We start from the raw sequence: 19,551 nt of genomic DNA on the forward strand, positions 1-19,551 counted from the left end.
TTTTGGTTCTTTCTTAATTCAAATTTTTGCAAAAGTGTGGATTACATTACATTACATCTTTATCCTGTAATGTTTCTTTTAATAGTGACTTTATTTGACTCTACTTTTAAAGTCGAATTTAATTGTTAAAACCATTAACAACAGAACCGAATTAGAGTGAAAAATTACTCGGCTACTGTAGAGTCACAAACCGAATATAGAATCCTACCGTCACTAATGACCATCTGAAAAAGTGTCGGAATTGAATCCAAACATTTGTCTCCTAACGAATCGTGTCGCGGCGGCCGGCTCAAAGCGGCGTGATTCGGCAGATCCGTTCCATTTTCAAATGCTCGCTGCCCATTCGTTCCCTCGGCTACGCCTACCCAATAAATTAGATGCCTTACGTAACATACCGCATAGTTACAAACTAATGAAATCCCGAAAAGATCTCAACCCATTTTCTTAACAACTTTTCCGAAAGAGCAAACGCCTTCAAAGATTCTACCCCGAGAAATAATTCCGCTAATAACGCTCCGCGCTCGCGCGGGTATGTTATGCAACCATAGGAATTTCATTAGATACACACGCGTTTGTTTGTTAAGGCGCTTTCCATTGCTAAAAGTTTCTTGAGGCGGGTATAATTCCTTTGTTTGTTCTCGGGGGTGGCGCTCCCGCTTCACCCACTACGTTTTCTAAGTCATCGGGTCCAATTATGCCCCTTTGTAGGTTTTGATATGTAAATTCGCGATTTTATTAAACAAACCGTGATGCCATTGGGGGGCAGTGAACCGGATTAATAGCTTCTTCAGATTTGTGTAATCGCTTTCTCTTAAGACAATATTGAAGATTTCACTAAGAATGATCCCCCTACCTGAATTTAATTACACATTCGAATTCAATGGATTAACATTTATCTCATCTACACCTCTATATGAATTCATTACAGTCTCATCAGTCCATTTACAAAATGGTCGTTACAGTCTTTTTGATTGGTGTCATAATATACTCAATCAAGCCTAACAGTCCATAACCTCGGGGCATTTACATTTCCTATAAAAGAGCTTCGTTGAATTGTCACGAGCACGGGCGGGCAAATTAATCTGCACATAGAAACATAAAACGGACGTTACGGCCCAAACTACCCATTCGATTTAAGCTTAATTTTTACCCCAGCACTATTAATAATTTACACAGGATAACGCCAACGTTTGCGCCATATTACAACGCATAAATTAATAATGTCGCTCGCTTGTTTAACTGCGAATCAGATGAGTTTTATTGACAATTTTGTTGGGAAAGAGCAATTTGCGGGATGACCGTCCAGTGACGCCAAGTGGTCACCAAATAGGGGAATGCCATTTGAGGGGAGCGGGGAGTTATCGATGCGCAATTGTCAACTCGATGTTCTATTTACTGTTATCGATATTAATGCGATTAAAAAGCTGAGTATTCGAGCAGCAAGCAGCGTTATAATATTTTGACTGGCAGAGGCAAGAAGACGTAAGGTGAAGGAAAACATTTTTGATTCCCTATATCTAATTGGATAATTAAAATGTGCTCACAGAAATTGAGAATAGACAACTTCCTTTCAATGGGAGTTTATAGAATTAACATAATTAATGCAAGAAACTGCAATAGCATTCCCGCTAATTAATTTTCTAGCATTATTTAATTAAATTCACATAATATATGGACAACACGTTCTTATTAATTCTCAATTTATTAAAATGATTGTATTTTTACTGTCTTAAAAACGAATGAAGTTCATTTAGAAAAACACGAAGTTCGTAATGATGAATTAAAAGACACAGCAGACTCAAATCATAAAGTTTTGTCATTAATTACGGACTGATTAAGAGTTAAAGTATTAATTATTCCTAACTTAATTGTCATTGCATGACTGGTAAGCAAAAAAATGGTAGAGCGCTACCTTGTATATGCGATATTCTTAAACATCTCAATTTGCTTTTTAACGCATAAACTCTACTAACGCTAACTAATTATATTCCGAGTATTAACAGGTAATATTTCAAATCAGTTGAATCAATGTTCCCACTATCATGCGTGGTGCATGCAAATATGGCGATCACAATATTAGGTGTAACTCAATCCACGCACAAATGTACACAATTGCGTTTGGGGTTGCGTAGAGTTTCCACGCGGTACTATAGTGCAAATAGACAGCTCCCATGCTTTATTCAGGGGTGTAATGTTAACTCTAATGGCAATAGCAGACAACGTATAAAAACAAAAGTGTATTCGTAGTAGAGTCACAGTATTACAATATCGTTAACTATGGTGGAGTCACCAGCACAGAAGGTTATATTTTCTTGCAAAATCGCACGTATTACAACTGTATAAGATGCTTCTGTCTTGATATTCCCTCATCCACACACCACATCTAAATTGATAACTCTTCAGAATTTGAAGCTCCAGCTTAGTGAAAATCTTCAAAAAAATTGTGGAACTTCATAAAATGCAGTGGACAATGCTCATTGCTCATCATGGCTTAGCAATTAAAAGCTAATGATGTATCTACTTTTGTTTTAAATAAAACAATTACGATATCCACACACTAATAAAATATGTCTGACATGATCTTCGTTTCAGTCCAAGGTTGCCAAAGTCGTGTGACTTGCTCGGAGTCCCTATTAGAGTGGTTAATACAGACCTTACAGCGCTTTATACTATTACAGTTCTGTGGGAATATTAAAGCAATTAGTCGCAAATTATTGATGATTAATGAATAATTGATCACCGATCCTAATCAGTAATTGATATTTTTCTCTTGTTTAATGCCGGAGACTGGAAAAACATTGGAATGTGACAGGTAAAGATGCCTTCGGGGTGTTTAAATCTTTCGAAGGTGGGAATTTTCTGTATTTATAATTTCTTTTATAATAAAATAAGTGTAAAAGTTATTGACAGCTCACAGGTTGTTTTTTTATTATTTTAGATCCGATGTTATGGCGTGGCTGTTTTAATTAGAAATAAATTTAAAAGTGGAATAACTTAAAGCGTTGTACGACGTTTTTAATGGTTTTATATGTAGGTGTTAGCATTTTTGAAAACATTGCATCATTTACATGATCTCGATCGTTCGCAAGACACTTATGACACATTATTGCGTTTAATTTTACTCACAAATGACACTATTCACTGAGAATGCGAATGCATTGATGGTAGTCATTACATAACGAGGACGCAGATTGATTATAATGATAGTAAGTCATCGATTCATATTTATTTGCTACTGGTGAATACGAATCAACATGTAAGTCATTTTTGTTGTGACTGTTTTTCGACATTAGCGTAATGACGTAGGATGATTACATTCACGTAACGTGCAATTTTTCTAGTAGTATTATTAAGTCAACCCTATTTCATATTACGATGTTAATAGCAGTAAAAATTGTAGAATAAAATTTTTAAGAGTACCTGTTTGCATACTGGACATATCAGTAAGAGCTCGAAGAACAAAATCTAAAGAATCAGATCCGTCTGTGACATGAAATCTGTGACTCTGTGTTGCCATATCGCAAAAATGTCGCTGGAAATTAACATGAGCTTTTGTTATCATTCAATTTGATTGTGCCGTCGGCTGTTTTATTATTTTAATGAGCTTCAATTTTCAGGGATAATTGAATGTACGTCGCCGCTTCGATTATTATTTTATTGGATGCGCACTGAGCAGTGGCGGGCAACACTTACTGGATTTTGGCCTACCTGCAATTATAGTATCTGGTTCTCTTGTACAATTTGGTTACGGGCAGTGCATTAGCTATCGAATTATGAGCGGATTGTCAGTCTATTCGCCGGTGTTTAGTAGCGAAAATTATAGGATACGTGGTCACACTAGAGTATTACAGCACGAACTGTGAACAATTTAATGTTTTTTGACATGCAAGTTTAAAAATGGCTGTTTAATTAAGTAAATAAGCCTTTATTATTAAAATAGCTGGAGATTGTTTTTCTGCATGGGACATTGATAGACTGAGATTTGGCGATTAGGAAAATGGAAAAAAGTACTTTTTTATGTCCATTCAATCAGTTCTATAACTCAATTTGACATTAGTTTACACGTACAGTGAGCCGGTGATTTTCCCTCCGCACCCAGACAAACACAGGGACAATCGTTCAAGTAAATTATACGTGCCTTTATTTCATATCCAGCTAGTTTGCGCACCAAGTTGACTTAGTGCCGCCACTTTAATTAAAAGGGTGCGTGTTGATTTGTAGTTGGCAATATAAAAGGCCTTTCATAATGTGATTGTAAATAGTAGTTTTTAGCGTGCATTGCCTTGTCCGTGCACGCTTTACGTTTGCCAGTAATTTTAGGGGAGCCGGCACAATTTAACTGTCATTCGTTCCCGATGCCGTTTGTCAGTTTGCTACTGCAAATAGTAGTTAAGTGGTCATCGGTGATATAAGTTGGATATGTCTTAAATTGTTGTTTTGAATGTAGATAGATGATGCAGTAATTTAGGGGTGTTAAACAATTTAACTGTCACACGTTTCCTGACGACGTTTACGCAGTCATTGTGTTACTTAAGTGGCGAGTATATTCATAGATGATAGGAATAAAGATGTCTTAAATACAGATGTTTATGGTTAAAGGTTGTGTCACAGTGAATTAATAATACTAATGTTATACGTTTATCTGTTGATTGAAGAGCTTAGTAAGGTACTTAGCAATTTTAACCGGTTGATACAAAAATTACTGTTCAACTTCGTTTGGCCTCTCGTAAAAGTACACTTGACACTTCATATTAGAAAATAACAATAATATGTATGTGCGTTTGATTAGTTTTCAGTCTAGTCAAAAAGAACAAATAAATGCACTACATCTGCACAACAACGTTCTGTGGCTTTTATGGCTTAAAGGAAGTGGTAGAAAATAATGCCTTGGATCAGTTTTTGCAAGTTGAGGTAATTGCTGTGCAAAAAAAAAACTAATTTAGGTGCATCGTGTGGACGGATGGGTACTACAAAGTTGCTATAGCAACACTATAACCAAGGTGACACTTGCGTGGACAATTTGGAAACTAGATGTCCAGTGGGCTGCAAACAATGTTATAAATGGCTTTAGTTAACTCATTTAGGCGATCTGTATTGCTTTAGTAGCGCCGACCTATTCTGTGACTAATTGGTTGTCGAGGGTGCAAACAGCCTAGATATGTATGACGTCATAGATTTATACATACATACGTACATAGAAAACTCATATGAACATAAATTAGTTTTGTTGTACTATACTGTAGACATAGGTAATTTAGAAAAAAATTGCGTGTACTCATTATCTGTAGATATAGCTTCTTGTATCGGATCATTCAGTTAACTCAAAATTGTGTCACATAGCGACACCCAAGAATCTGACACTTATTTTTTTTTAAATCTCTTGTTTCTGGCCCTGAAAATCGAGTTAAAATTGCTAATTTGTAGTGTAGCTTTGAATGCAATAAAATTACTCAAATGAGTTCGCAAACTGGTGACGTCATATAATCCTCTTTTCCATGACCCAAAATGTATAGAAGAGTCTTTTTTTACAGTTCAAAAAAGTATGTCAATTGACTAGTTTTGCCAACTGCCTTATTTCCGGCGACTAGCCAGTTGTCCAGTGAGCGGTCGACCTTAGAAGTATGTCGGCCGCAAACCGCGGCACACGTTATGCCGACGCTATTTGTTGCCTTAGTTCAGTCGACAAATAAACTTTTAATATAACGCTATTCGACATAATTGACAGTAGTTTGTTGGCTAAATCAGCAAATAGTTTGATATTTGGTCATATCGAATACTATCTACTCAGCTTATGTTAAAGTTTATAATCGATTGACCGTTACCCTCTAGGTTTGGGGGACTTTGCGCCCTGATCTATCTTTCAGAAATAAAAGTTTCAGGAATATTTAAAGAAATAAATCGCTATCGAAAGATAATAATCGATCATGATCGTATTTTGCAGGTATGTAAACTAATGTACAGTCACAAGCACATGCATCAGACAAAACATTTTATTGCAAAATCGCGAGTGTTACAAATACATTTAGCTGATGGTACCGTAGTCAGTACAGTCAACTCAACCTCTATAAATATTTTTATAGTTGATTGATTTTACCAGCTCTACCGGTGAATTCTTGTTCAATTATTGAATATTAATATACAACTTCTAGGAAAATTATTATACTCGATCATTACAACTAATAAATTGATAGTTGCGATTAACTGTCGCTGCCAACGAATACCAGATCCAGATACGTATCAAGTATAATACATTCAAGGGATAATACGTTTAAAAGATATGACGTTAAACATCAAATTAGTCGAAATTAATTCATCATAAAAACGGTTTTACGTCATCTTCCAAATCTATTTGGGCAAAGTTGTTAGCGGCCACTGTATAAAGAGGGCTTAGGTTTTGACAGCTGCCTCGCGTGACCGGCCGGCCTAATACGTTTTTTACTCATACACTTTTGGACAAATTGATTACGTCTATTAACTTGTTTCGCCAGTGACAGACGTGCTTATTAAACTTACCCACAACTGTATCCCATTTTTTCTATTCCACCGATCCTGACAGTGAAAATGGGAACGTGTTATGAATTATATTTCACGTTATTAATTGATTTTCTTACCAACTTCATTAGTGATAACAATCAGTTATCTAGCGGAGACGTAATTAATTGCTTTTTGTGTACGATATAAATAACAATGACGGATGGGAACTATTTGCTTGGAAGAGCAGTTTTGTTTGCGTTAGCAATTGTATGACATAAGGTGAAGTATTTTGTGTGTTAACTTGAGTTTAGTTTGTAATATTTGTCCAAGATAAGCCGAAGGCAGCTGGGAACGGAAGTCAGCCGCAGCATGTCAAGTGGCCAAGATAGTAAACAGTCCTGGTGTTTTAATGGCAATTCCACATTGAGTAATTCTTTTGGTAAAGGGCAAATCAATCCAGCATTTAATACTTGACATTTATCAAACTGCATGATGCTTTGATTGATATCGTGAGGAAATTTTTAACATACGTACTATAATTATAAATTGTTTCGATAAGTTGCTGAAATGTTAACACATGACAAGCTAGATAAGTTTGCTTTATTTTTTAACGAGTCGTACTTTCGTATTCACTGGACTAAAGAGTTCGAGTGCACAAAGCATTCAGTCAGAAACACCTTGCTCGGAGTACTTTGATGTAGGTTCCAAAGGAAAAACCAGTTCGGAATGGTGAAAAAAGAGCTGGCCCCGTATTATGAAACGGAGCTCAAACTTTGATTCAAACTCGAGCACAAATTCTTTTCCGTGATTGGTCTTGATATTGAGATTATTTATATTAATTTGAGGACTATTTCACAATCCGGAACTTGAAAAACATTTTATTGGCGAAGATATTCGACACTAAGCGTGCCGAAACGAGGTAATTTGAGCTTCCATTTTGGTATTCTAATACGTGAGTACAGTACATCACATCAATCGACCAATCAGTCTAAAATTAAAACGAAAAGAGCCAATCATAACCCGGATGTGGAATACAATAGAATGATTCCCACATGCCTCCGACAAAACAAAACAAGGTTTAAACATCGTCTAAACGCTGAAATAACAAACCGATTACGCCACGACCAGTCGTACTGTGAGGACCAAGTCATAAAAGATAGAGAACTCTGAGGTAAAAATATTTGACAACATGTCTAACAATGTTCGCCCATCTATTAATAATTCCAAGGCCAAAATTTAGGTGCAAGGTATTGTTATTTGTGCAAAATTGTCCAAGAACCAAAAGTGTAAAAACTAGAGAGTTTTACAATGTCAATAAATTGAATATGGTAAAAGCCAGGTAATACGCATGACGTATCTTTTAAAAAGAGTATCGATAGACCTTTACATCTAACCAAAATGAGTCTTCAAAAATATACGCTTCAGCATTTTATTTATTTTTACCTGAAGAAAAACCTGTCATCCGCTCATATCTCCTCACCTGTACCATTTCGTGAAAACAGTAGCGTTGCTAGTCTCACTCAGCGATACAATATTTAATAGTTTTATGATGTATTATCAAAACAAATCCCTGTGAGTTACTATGAACCACTACGATACGTTTCGGCTGCAGCTAACTTGTAACCGAAAGGTTTTGATATTTGAAGATATTGTCATATTTAATTCAGGATATAAATGCTTCGAAATGCTGGAGTAAAATGAACCTTCTCTCTTTAGACTTTAGATTTAAACTCTCTTGACAAAAAATTGCAAAATGACTTTTTACTAAATGTCCAAGTACTGTCCCTTTTCCATTACCAACTCGCCGAACAAGCACTCACTTTTATTTTAACTCATTATTCTGAATCTACAAAGGCTATGTGGCAATGCATTACAGTAGTTAATTGGCATAAATGGCCTACGGTCAGCTTGTGAGTTCCATTATAATTGGGTTTCGACTTCGACCTATCTATGTGTGTGTATAAATAACGTTTGCAATATGCGCGGGGCGCGATACAGTTTTCATAGATACGAGTGTGTTTAATAGATTTTGTTTTTGCATCATGTTATTATAACGGAATACGACATTAATTGTGTTGATTGAGTTTTTGAAAAGGAAAAGTGTTTTTAATCTGTCTATTTATTAGACCAATCGTGGATAAGAAACAGTAAACTTACATAAATGAAATGCTTCATTGAACAAACTAGAAAAAAGGAATGACATGTTTATTATTGCCTTTATTTAGTAAGGATCTGATATAATATCGATAAACGCGTCGCTATACTTTGTCAATGTATAGATGGAGTGAAAAGATAATCGATGCTGACACATACGGCGACTGGCTGTACAAAACCGGTAGACAGACGTTTGGCATTTAGGGAAACGATGTTTAGACGCGGACATTATTCATGACTGCTAATTGTATTTCTTCAAGCCGAAGATAATAAAAGTAATTAGCGTATTACAAGAGTGCCCTGAGGCGTCTTCTATTTTCCCCCACGGCTCATTTAACGCTGACCATTGATTGGTAAAGATCAGACGATAAAGATTAACTATCGACGGTTTCACATTTATTTTTATGCGCCATGTCGATACTTCATGTTTTTCACTAAAAAAACTATACAAAAGTATCAAAACGGCTCACTCGCAGTATAACGCAGACAGCGGTCGATACAAAAGGACTTAACACATTTTTTCTTCATATTTTATTATGAACTTCTGTTCAACATCCAGATGTTTGAGTTGGATCAAACAAAAGATTTTTCAGATGTACTTGCATACCGTCAGAATATAACTATTACAATCATGAGTTATGGGAGAAACTATAGTTTACTTTGTAATTTCAAGTGGTTTAATTTAAACATCTTTGAATTTATCAGACTGTTGTTCTTCATGTTTATTCTAGAGCTAATGTTGCGAAAATCCTGTGCCTAGTTCAAACCATGAGTTAATGAAAACTACGTTTTAAACATTGTTTATGTCACGCTCGATTTAGAAATACTGCCATATTTTTAACCAGTCACCCCACGGAGGTCCTTTCACTAACAATAACAAATTTTACAACCGATTATTTCCTGATGTTAACCATGTAAGAAACTAATATCCATATAACGTCTCTAATAAAAACTTAACTACGTACCTGTCACTATAAATACGGCTCACGTGAATGAAACAATCGCGCTGTAAAACGTGGCTTACATGGGGGATGAAGTTTATTAATCAAGGAGTCGGCCATAGCTTGTTAAGGAACAAAGTTGCTCGACTTATGTGTATTTAAATAATGGTGATTAGCCCTTTCTTCGTGTCGAGTCCTATTTCTTTACGCTTAGTGGCATATTCAGCTGTCAATTGTTTTTAGTTCTTTGGATATTATAATTATTTTGAAAATTAACAGAATTCTATTTTTAAAATTCGATCGTGTTTTGTTTGTCAGCTACTTTATATTATGTTTATTTTTATATTCAAAGAGGTTTACAAAAAGAAAAGTAAACGCAACTCGCACTTGACGCTTTTTAAATAGTTTGTTTCCTAAGCCCGCGTCGACAGCGCCGATGTTTTTCTAATAACCTGTTTAACAAATCATAACGTTTATTTTCGTTCGGCACTGAACGATCACACGTCCGGACTCTATTCTGTTTCAAATCTCCGCGTTTGTTTTGATTATTTTAATTTTTCATTGAACACAACATGCGGGACGAGAATAGCGCGCGTAATCCGGTGTTGCATGTCAAATTATTTTGCATGCGTTAATACCTCCATCATTAGGGAAGTAATCTTGCTTGAAAAACGTTCCTCTTTTGTTTTTTATGCCCGTTTTCACCATCAATCCCTAATTTTTAAGTGACACCTATAAAAACAAAATTCCTGTTATGTGTTACCATAGAGCTCACTTAAAAATTAGGGATTGATGGTGAAAACGGGCATTAGTCATTTTAAATCCAACCTTCAATATGATATTTTAAACGCGCTTCAAATGTTTTAAATGTAGAGTTCCTAAATGTATCTTTCAAGTGTCTCTCTAATGGCGGCTGATGAAAGAACTCCCAAGTTTTTGCTCGAGCTTGTTAGTTAAAAGCCGCCGATGGCATATGTACGATGTATGACTCGACACTATTAAGCATCCGAAATTAGATGAAATTAATTTAGGAAATAGTTGACTCTACAAGCAGGTAGCACCTTTTTACAACAATAAAACGAACCACGATTGGGAACGGTAGCAAAACCGTTTGATTATATTCCGAAAGAGCGTAACGGTGTAAATAGAAAACTATTAATACCAAAAATAGGTAGGATTGTAACACATCCGATATGGACGGTTCTAATGATTTTTAAGGATTGGCGCCAGAAGCAAAAAAAGGTTTAATTGGTTTGCGAAAAAAGGTCATTGTGGTTTAAAATGTTTGGTGTGGCCACAATGACCTGGCTTGATGAATCAGAATCAATAAAAAAAGAAACGATTGCGCCATAGGTAGCCCTTAGTTCAAAGGGGTCAGGCGTGACCACTGACCGGCGGCAAATCGTATAATTTGGCGAAACAATCCTCGCCCTGAATGGCCGTCGCGGGCACCACTCGTCACCGATTGCGAACAAAACGTGCCAAACGCACGCTCGCATTGTTGCGAATCAATGAAAAGTCCAAAATGAAAAATGCCCTCAGAATCACGCAACAATTTGCGTGGAATTCTCTGTTTGCGACAGTCCTCAGTCTTCATTCATAAAGTCCACGTGCATTATAGAAGCAGATTTTCATATTTTCATATCGAACGAAAAGAAAACTGATCCTTTACAAAGTCGAGACAGGCTAATGAAATCGGCAGACAGGTAATAGTTAAAAAGGGAATGTCGTAGCCCCAGTGAAATGAAATAAAACGACAATATGTCGGGAGCCATACCGTCTGACAATGGGGACCCGACAAAGGAAAATTTTAAGACGCCGCACTGGGAACACCATAAAATTGCAATAATATTAAAAAGTATCTCACGAACTTTAGGTATCCGTGTTCATGTAGATCGAAAGTTTAAGATTCAATTAAAAGTATCCTTTGAAGTAGACAAAAGGCGAAGCCAGCAGTCTTAGCGAATTAGAAACAAAACGGATTCGCGAGTCTTTCTGAAGATGACGTCTCTCTCTGTTTGAGCAGTCATTGAGTTTCCTTTGTAATTAAATATTGAAATTAAGAAATGAACAGCCGCTAATTACAAGAGGTTGTCCCTCGGGGGCTGATTACCGGGGCAGCAGTCGCGGAAAGGGATGCAGGGACGGAGCTCCTGTTACGATTAATATTTAACAATTTAATGTTGCCGCCGCCAGCTTATTATAAATTTGATTTGATAACTTGTGACGATTAGTACTTATGGAGTACAAAGTTTGTTCTGTGTTTATATTTCCAATTTGAGAAAGATTTTTAAGGGGTTACATAAAAGCAAAAATTTAATATGATCTTTTACTGCACCAAGTATACTTATCAAAATATTGCCATACTAATGCCCCCCTTTAATAAAAAAAATGCCCCTCTGACACTAATTAAAATGTGTTTCTAGATGTTCCTAACATGTTGCGGTTGAAAAATCGTTTATGTCGAATAAAATAATGTTAGACCACAGGAAACCACCCGATAGCGTAATAAAAAAGAAATAGAGTCATAGCAGAAACATAAATTCAGTGTTTGGACATTTCAATTATCCGGCCCACGTGGCGTGCCAACAATGATGTTCGTGCCAACGGCAATAAAATTAAAAAAAAAAAAAAGAAAACTGCTATCTCAATAAAAACTTAACATCAACCAGAACGTTATGAATATTTTACGTGTCTTATCTATTAGTTCGACTAATCAGACATTTTGTTATTTATTGTGCCTAAACAAAGAAAATGTATAGTTCGCCGCGCAAAAAAAACAAAAATAATCACGTATGTAACAGCTCCATCATGATGCGATCGGATCGCAGATGAAATAGGCTAAGATTTTAAACACGTTTGGAATGTCTTTATTAACTGTCATCGAATCAAGAGAAGCTCCGGGAGCTGTTTAATACCCTATCAGACAAACGTAATTAGTTTTGTAAATAAAATGCCTCGGAGAAATTGAAACGTAGCAGCTACCTGACTGTTGCGGTGACTTGCTACATTAGCTTGTGATTGTACGGATCATCGAGTTCAATAGTGTTACATCGTGTTCATTAACAACGAAGATGTTAATATAAAACAATTTTAGAATTAAACATAACAAAGTAATATTTCTCTTGACGCACAAATAAGTTACAATAATGTGGCATGTTAGACTAATTCAGCAATAATAAAATTCGCAATAACTTTGCCAAATGGAAAGAAAATACATCGGGCATTTTTTTATTAGCTTTAATTCAATTAGCAGCATTCTCATAAATCTTAACAGTTGATATTTAGTAATTGGATTATTAATTACATTGTGATAGTGACTGTACTTGTTGGGCGTCAGATTTATATCTTGTTATTTTATTTATATTACGCCTACTACACGAGACTTCGAAATGTAATTGTAAAAGGAAACATAATCCGAGCATGTTTTGATTTTCAGTTAATTACAACTGACTATACGTTTGAATATCATTCGAATTTAAAGTAAATTCGTGAACTGACAAGTAATTTCACTTTTCTGTTGCTGAGTTTCCGCCATTAAACAACAAAAATTTAGCCCTTGGGACAGCAAACATTAGGAGAACATCTTTCTCCGCGGACATGAAATAATTGTAAAGTAGAATTACGGTCGCCCAACTTTTCCACCCTAAACATTTTTTATTTAATTTTATTTTTACGACACGATTAAACGTTGCTTTGCTTTCACTTTTTATTGTTATTGTCTATGTGCCCTCTAATTTTTGGCTTCAATTAAATTTTCCTTTTCTGTTTTATTAAAACATTGTTTTTAATGACAGAAGTTTACGGAATTTGCATGAAACTTAGATCTCTTTTTCTTATTTCTTGTGTAGTGTTCTTGTTCTTTTTGACTTTGGAAATAGAGCTCTAGAAATGAATCGGTAATATGACGTCAGCTGAGTTGCAGTTGATAACAGACTGGTACTGGCATGTGACGTCATCACTGCTTTAACCAATACAGACTGTTTTCACTACAGCTAGTAAAATGTCATAAATAAAACATATTATTTATCAATTGTTAATTCGTTTGTTTGTAGTTATTTTATTTTCCAATTTTCCTTTTAAGCTTACCACACACAATTATGCATGTATTGGGTTTGAATGTTTGTAGAGTCTTAGAGCAATCTGTGAAATCCCTAACTGCCATACATGATATCACTTTGTGAACTCGTACTTGGAAATTAATGTTCTGTTCTCTTCTTCTCCAGGTACTTCTCAAGGTGAATAGGTATTATGTCTATTTAAGGACAAAACCCATCTAGCCCGACCGGAACTCGTCTAGAAAAATAGACCACCGCTTTTTATAAACGAAATCATTTATCATGTTTGCGCTGAGCCCAAGACAAACTGCTACTGCGTTTGAGTTTGCCGTAGATAAGATTGCGTTCGTTTGTTTTACCTTGTCTACCGATTCTTGGACCATTTTTAAGACAGAGCTTCATTGTTCGGGATAACATCCAAACGGTGTTTCCGAGGTGAAAAGGAAATAGGATATTATGGGAAATGTTAGAATGTTGACGCCTTGTGCTTTTAGTGCACTATAGAGTATAATAGTGGTAGATTAAACACATTTATAAGATCACTGTTGGAAGCGGGTTTAAATCAGCTTATTAAAATCTAATTACCATACGCTAAGTAGGGGTGGGTGTATAGGATACAATCCCAAAGAAACAAAAAAAATTAAATACAGTTTTACCAAAATAAGGCAATAAAGCAAAAGTAATAACAAAAATGACATCAACTGTTGAAAGTATAACGCTTAAAGTACGACGTCAAAGTAAATGCAACTGCATACTGATGTCATAAGATTCATTTCCACGTGACAACGATGTCGTAGCAAAGGGGATATTTTTGGACGATGAAACGGCTTAAAAAGAGTTTAATTTAATATGTAAACATTCCCATACGGGTGTAGTGCTGTAACGTGTAAATAATCGAACGTTCGAGAAACAAAAACAAAAGAAAAAATATACAGATTATCACTATTAGCTTACTATAGACTGTCAGCGAGATGCTTTTGGTCTTTTAATTTTTAAAACTGTGCTGTGGACAGGGAAGGATGTTTACATCACGTGAACGGTATGATTTAGTGTCATGTGTCGGTAATAGAGAGTGAGTGTGAAGTCGCCTACTAAGAGAGGAGAATGGTAATACAAATATAATAACAAAGACTCCATTCTATTCATAGTTTGTCGGTAGTGTGATGCTGTTTATGTTCTTAATAGCTTCACGTGGCGTTTAAGTTCTTGAATCCTTAATGCTCTGCGCTTAAGGATTATCTACAGTGATACTGAAACATGATTTCATTTATGGGGATGGTTTAGTTTTTAGAGCTTTAGTTAGTGTAGTTGTAGAGATAGTTTTGTTCAGTTTTGAGCCTTACTTATTTGGTTTGTACGTAAGTTAGATAGCTTGTTTTTGTCCTACTTTTTCTCACAGTATTGTTGATTTCTTTTTTTACACAGTGACAGTTGATGACTATACAATTAAATTTTTATTTACTTTACAAATAAATTCTCTCTTATTTTTGTCTGCGCAATCAGATAGGATAAAAGCAAAGTCAATAAGAAGTAAAAAGTAAGACCAATTTATTGTGAACGCGATCTTTGTGTGCGAAAACTATCTGGCTTACTAACTTGCTAGGCTTTTTATGAGGCTTTAGAACACGGCCGATTGAAAAGACGCCGCCAAAGTGGAGTCACTATTCTGAGACGTTATTTTATCTTTGCCATTTCAATGTTGAAAGCTGTATTTTCCTTTATCGGCATGTTCGTCGATCAGAAGTTGTGGTGTGTTTGCTGAACTATCTATCAGGGGTATATCTGTCAGAAATATCTGGGGAGTCCTTTGTGATGTTATTTGAACGGCGACAGAGGCGGTGAGTGATGAATATTGCCAAGCAAATATAACAAAGCAGAACTATCCGCGGTGTTAGTTTCACTGGGGTTGCCAACTGCGGGAGTGCTGCGTAAAATGGAATGCACTTTGATGTTTGCGTTTTTAACGTTTTTGGCTGTAGGTAATCAAATATTTTAGGAGTCTACTTAGTTTTTTTAAAATATGTAATGTGACGAAAAATGTTTACCGTTAGTGTTTTTGACTTTTCGGTAATAAATACAATAAAAAAAAATGTCTAATGTAGTATACTTTTAAATAAAAATTAAAATTGATTTATTCATAACCAGGTGTTTTTACATTTCTATATTGCGATCGAGGATTTCTTTTAAGTAAAAAAATACTTGTGGAATATCCCAGCTCTCCATATTAATTAACTTAATTACTTTTCATTTTAATAAAATAAAATAGCATAATAAAATGTTTAACATATAAAAAAAGTTTTCTCCGTTTATTTGTACAACCCAAGTTTTGCCAACCGCCAAGACAGCGCTAAGCACTTCCAACGCTGTGAACTCTGCCTTAACACTTTATCATGTTAGCACACCAGTATAAATCGTTCGGAAATCGTTCGGTAATAAATCGAACGGTTTTTAATGGCATTTATCGCAGTGAGCTTTGCTGTATTCAGATTACTGGTACGGCTAAGTGGCCACGGGGGAGCGGCACGTGCGTCTTATCTGTGTCCCTCGACACTTTCAATATTCGATTTCGTCGCGGTTTAGTTTTTTTTCTACGCTTTTTGCCGCCGACTGTACCTACCGCCCGCACCGAAAATAAATACACGACTAGGGTTGTCAGGTCCAAAAACACAAAAGCCGGACTCTGTGCTTCATTTGGCCGGACATTTTACCCTAAGCCTAGGCGCAGACCATCGATTTTTCGTCGGCCGATAGTTTAGTCGGGCAGTTGATCAGTATGGGCATGTATGGGAGTGCGCACATTACACCGATTTGATTTAGCCGATTCTTCATACTATTTAAAATCGGGCACAACTATCGGCCAACTAAAAATCGGTGGTCTGCGCCTAGTCTAAAAGGCAGCAGCCAAATAAAAAGCCTAACAACCTAGGACAGGCCGGACAAGAGAATATTTGGCCGGACAAGACCAAAAAGCCAAACATGTCCAGCTAAAGCCTGGACACCTGGCAACCCTATACACGACTTCAAGTTCATTGACGCTATTAATATTTCCGGAGATAGTTAAAAGTTGATCCGGTTTTTAATTAGCGCGCTTTTGTTTTCGCAGTAAAAATGCAAGGTTGTATTGTTTCTTTCACGGTTGAGTCATCGTTTTGTTGTCATAATGTGCGAGTTTTACTTTTGAGTAGTCATTATGAAGGTTTGTGTAAAAAAACAAGTTCTATTGCTCAATCATTTCGAATTCTTGTAACATGACCTTATTTTATTAAGGTTCCCTTTTATTCAAGCAAAAAAAATGCCTCGTTTGACTTCAGAAGTAAGAAGACAAGCCTTCTAATCGTATTACCCGCTTATCCGTTTCGCAACAGATTCGTCCAATCAAAATCCAAACCCTTCAAAAAAGTCGCGGAATAAAATATCGCACACCGCAGTCACACTTTGTGTCATGTGACCATACGTTCTTATTTTTTGCGGACAAGGCCGCAGCCCATACGCTCTTAACTTAGACTTCTTGATTATTGTTTTACCGTTTAGAATTCCACTTTAAAAAGATTTTTGAAAATGCTTTGATTTAAAAATACATTTGAAATGGGGATTCATACTACTTTATCATTCGATAAGAATTTTAGAATCTTAACGTGCAAATGAAAAACGTCACCAACTTCTATCGCAATCAAATTAATTATTTTGGAAGACAAATGCCCGTTTTCACCATCAATCCCTAATTTTAAAGTAACCCCTATGGTAACACATAACAGGAATTTTGTTTACATCGGGGTCACCTAAAAATTAGGGATTGATGGTGAAAACGGGCACTAGTCTCTTTAATATTTGTTTAAACCGTTTCGAGCTTATTTGGCAGCAAGTCAAAAAACTCCCTAAATCTTTTTTTAAACTGCCCTTTTTATCCTGAACTCTTCCAACCCAATGGTGACCCTATTCGCACCCCAATGCGTAACCGAAAACGAACCGCAATCCAAGCTAATGGAGTATCTCATAATGACGGTTCTGACATAAAAATAAATAGGCGAGACTCAGTTTCTGCGTAAGCCGATACTATGATAACAGCGGCCCCCAATAATTGCCGAACTTGCCGTAGTAGTAGTGGATTATGGTACCACTGTAATTGATCTGCCACGCCAATTACTGGACAGCGGAAGATATGGCAGTTTACGAGCTTTGCGAGTTAGGACTGGTGCTCGTTTTCGCGTTAGTGACACGTATGTACTCGCTATTGGGTCTGTGAGATCCGGTTGGTCCTTTGATCCACTTATTATTATGTGAAAAGATATTACAGAGATGAGAAACCAGTTAGCTTGTAGGTTACTTTACTCCTAACTCGGAGTTCTAACTCTCTATTGTGAAAATTTAACATAAATATGCCCAAATAATATTTTTAAAATTCTAAATTATATCAAGAGATGTCGCTGTACCAAATTAAATCGCGATAGATATCATTTTGCTCAACGCTCTAAATACCTGGACACTCTTACCAATTACTTTTGATCGTCAGGTTTTGGTGAGTATATTGACTTAAATTAGTTTAATTTTCAACAAAAGCAGAGTTTTAAATAAACTTGAAAAAATCGAACTGCCTAAGACGGGACTCGAACCCACGACCTTTCGCTTGCCGGGCTACTGCTCTTCCAACTGAGCTACTTAGACTCTAATCGCTAAGAAATTTTAATAACGATAAAAAGCAGAGCTATTTTTGCTTTAATGCACAAAAGTAGCGTTGTTTGTTACTTGTTAGAAAATCATATATTCTATGCTTTCCAAAAAGGCGTCAGACAGAATCCTTACAAATGTTAACACGAAAATATCTTGCCGTGATTATAGTATCGCGCTATATTTTACGAGAATAAGGAGGAGCTTCACACGGCGCACGCAATAGGCTTAGAGCAAAGATTTAGGTGACAAACTTTATTGCGGCCGAGAAATACTGATGTCTATTACACCCACATAAATCACGGATGGGAAAACAATAGGCGTGAAATTGTGGAAACTGCGGCGACTACGCTAAATCTTGGGGCGTAATAAATAAAAATAAATAAAAGTAAATCCGAGCCTCCCCACGCGAGCGCTTGATTTATTTCATAACAGTTACAAACGCACGGGAATCTCGGTTTTAATTGAAATTAATTAATAATGACTTGCGTTTATTGTTCGCGTTCTTTGTTATTTATATCTTGCCAAAGAAATTGTTTTCAAGTCAGTGTCAGGTGTTTGTTTTGGTTAAAAAATTTATTACTGATTTTCGTCAATAAATTAAAATTGGTCAGGTGGGTACTGTTTAATACTTAGCTACCTAATGCAATTTAAAGTAGATTACAATGAAGTAAATATTTTTTGCATGAAAATAACATTTTGATCTAACAATCGTATAGTAATGAAAAGTATACTACTCGTATTGAGAATTCAAGGTAATTTGCTGCAGTTTCATAATTTGATTTCCTTCCGAATACAGTTTCAGTGTTTTCATTTCTGTACCTACATTGTAAACCCTTTAAAATTTCGTCATTGCTTCGTTTCGTCTCTAACTTCGTATAGCAATGTAGAGCATTACATTAGTAATATTACTTATGTAATTATTATTTAAGGTGGACAAAACTACGGATTTGTTAAAATCACACTTTTAGAATGTCACGCAAAAGAAGTTACGAGTAATATCCTCTAATAAACTGTAATTATTGAAGGTGTAGTGACAAAATGATTTGCAATGAATAATTTAAAGAGAGCCAAGTACTAATTTGCATGAAGAAAGTAATAAAATGTATAAAGTAAGCCGTCTATAATTTCCTAGTTAAGACTAGATGAGAATATACTTAGTGTGAGTAGGCATTTAAGTATTATTAAATTTACATGTGCATGATTGATGTCAATGATTTTATATGTGTGAGTAGAATGTAGTTAAGTGATGCCAAGCT

At 35.8% G+C, this 19,551-nt stretch overlaps 1 protein-coding gene across 4 annotated transcripts in view; it reads left to right on the plus strand.

Moving 5' to 3' along the window:
* The window catches only part of LOC135072618 (dachshund homolog 2), a 160,341-nt gene that overhangs the window by 44,134 nt on the left and 96,656 nt on the right, over window positions 1-19,551 (plus strand). The gene's annotated exons all lie outside the window — the stretch shown is intronic.

This window comes from Ostrinia nubilalis, chromosome 6, assembly GCF_963855985.1.
Source record: "Ostrinia nubilalis chromosome 6, ilOstNubi1.1, whole genome shotgun sequence".
NCBI classification, from domain to species: domain Eukaryota; kingdom Metazoa; phylum Arthropoda; class Insecta; order Lepidoptera; family Crambidae; genus Ostrinia; species Ostrinia nubilalis.